This window comes from Triticum urartu, chromosome 4 (genome assembly GCF_003073215.2).
Source record: "Triticum urartu cultivar G1812 chromosome 4, Tu2.1, whole genome shotgun sequence".
In the NCBI taxonomy this organism is placed as follows: Eukaryota; Viridiplantae; Streptophyta; class Magnoliopsida; order Poales; family Poaceae; genus Triticum; species Triticum urartu.
The window spans coordinates 101084118-101086246 of NC_053025.1; positions in this window are offsets into that span (position 1 = coordinate 101084118).

Sequence of the window (2129 nt, forward strand, 5' to 3'; positions counted from 1 at the left end):
CTCAGCAGAATGGCATCGTGGAGCACAAGAATAGGACTCTTGTTGAGATGGCTCGCACTATGCTTGATGAGTACAAGACGCCTCCTCGCTTCTGGCCTGAGGCAATTGATACTGCATGCCACATCATCAATAGGGTATATCTTCACAAATTCTTCAGAAAGACCTCATATGAATTCCTCACGGACAAGAAAGCCAATGTGAGCTATTTCAAAGTCTTCGGTGCTAAATGTTGGATTAGAGATCCTCATCACAATTCTAAATTTGCACTGAAAGCACATGAAGATTTTATGCTTGGTTATGGTAAGGACTCGCACACCTAAAGAGTCTTCAACACCTATCACCACAAGGTTCTTGAAACTGTAGATGTGCGGTTTGATGAAACTAATGGCTCGCAAAGAGAGCACCTACCTCCTGTGCTAGATGAAATACCACCTGAGGAATCCATTAAGTTCAAGGCTACTAAGGATGTCATTCCTACCGAAGAATCTGCTGAAGAAGTCCTTCCAGAATGTGAAGCACATCATGCTGGTACACCTGAAAAAAATGGCTCTAAAGAAAATGCAGAGCAAATTCCTCATCGTCAACCAGCTCATCCTCGCGTTGCTAATGAAGTGGAGATTGAGAGAATCATCAACGACATCAAAGCGCAAGGTCCTCTCACACACTCAAAAGCTTCACATTTGTCTAACTTTTGTGGGAACTTTGCTTTCCTCTCTATCACAGAGCCCACTAAGGTAGATGAAGCATTTCTGGAGCCTAAGTGGATTCAAGCTATGCAACAAGAATTACATCAGTTCGAGCTCAACAATGTCTGGGAACTTGTCAAGCGACTAGACCCTCGCAAGCACAATATCATCAGCACAAAATGGATCTACCGCGACAAGCAAGATGAAAATGGCCTTGTGATGAGCAATAAGGCACGACTGGTAGCTCAAGGCTACACACAGGTTGAAGGAATTGATTTCGATGAAACTTTTGCACCTGTTGCTAGACTTGAGGCTATTCGCATATTACTTGCTTATGCTAACCATCATAATATCATCTTATATCAAATGGATGTGAAAAGTGCATTCCTCAATGGTAATCTTGAGGAAGAAGTATATGTTGCTCAACCCCTAGGTTTTGAGGATCCAAAGCATCCTGGAAAAGTCTTCAGACTCAATAAGGCCCTCTATGGCCTGAAGCAGGCCCCTCGGGTGTGGTATGATACTTTGAAGGAATTCCTCATGAAGAAAGGCTTCAAACCTGGTTCACATGACCCAACTCTCTTCACCAAAACCTATGATGATGAATTATTCGTGTGCCAAATATATGTTGATGATATCATCTTTGGCTGTACTGACCAACGTTACAGTGATGAATTTTCCTATATGTGAGTGAACAATATCAAATGTCTACGACGGGATAATTGAAATTCTTCTTAGGTCTTCAAATTCGTCAACAATGAGACGACACATTCATATCTCAGGAGAAATACCTCAAGGATGTATTGAGGAAATTCAGCATGCAAGATTGCAAAGGCGTCAAAATCCCTATGCCCACAAATGGCCATCTATCCACTTATGAAAATGGCATTGACTTCGATCAAAAGGTATATACCGTTCCATGATTAGCTCTTTGTTGTACTTATGTGCATCTAGGCCAGATATTATGCTTAGTGTTTTCATGTGTGCCCATTTTCAAGCTACACCGAAGTAATCACACCATAAGGCTGTGAAGGATATTCTTCGATATCTAGCTCACACTCCAACACTTGGATTATGGTATCCCAAGGGCTTGGCTTTTGATCTTATTGGATATTCAGATTCTGACTATGCTAGTGATCATGTGGACCGCAAGCCAACATCGGGCACATGCCATTTCCTCGGAAGATCGTTGGTTTGTTGGTCTTTGAAGAAACAAAACTGCGTATCACTTTCTACTGCTGAAGCTGAGTACATTGCTGCTGGTTCGTGTTGTGCTCAATTGCTATGGATGAAGCAAACTCTCAAGGACTATGGCATCAATGTGAAGAATGTGCCACTCTATTGTGAACACTGAAGAACAGCTAGTCGATATCTTCACAAAGCCCTTGGATGAGAAGAGATTTAGCAAGTTGCAGTGTGAGCTAAATATCTTAGAATCTTCGA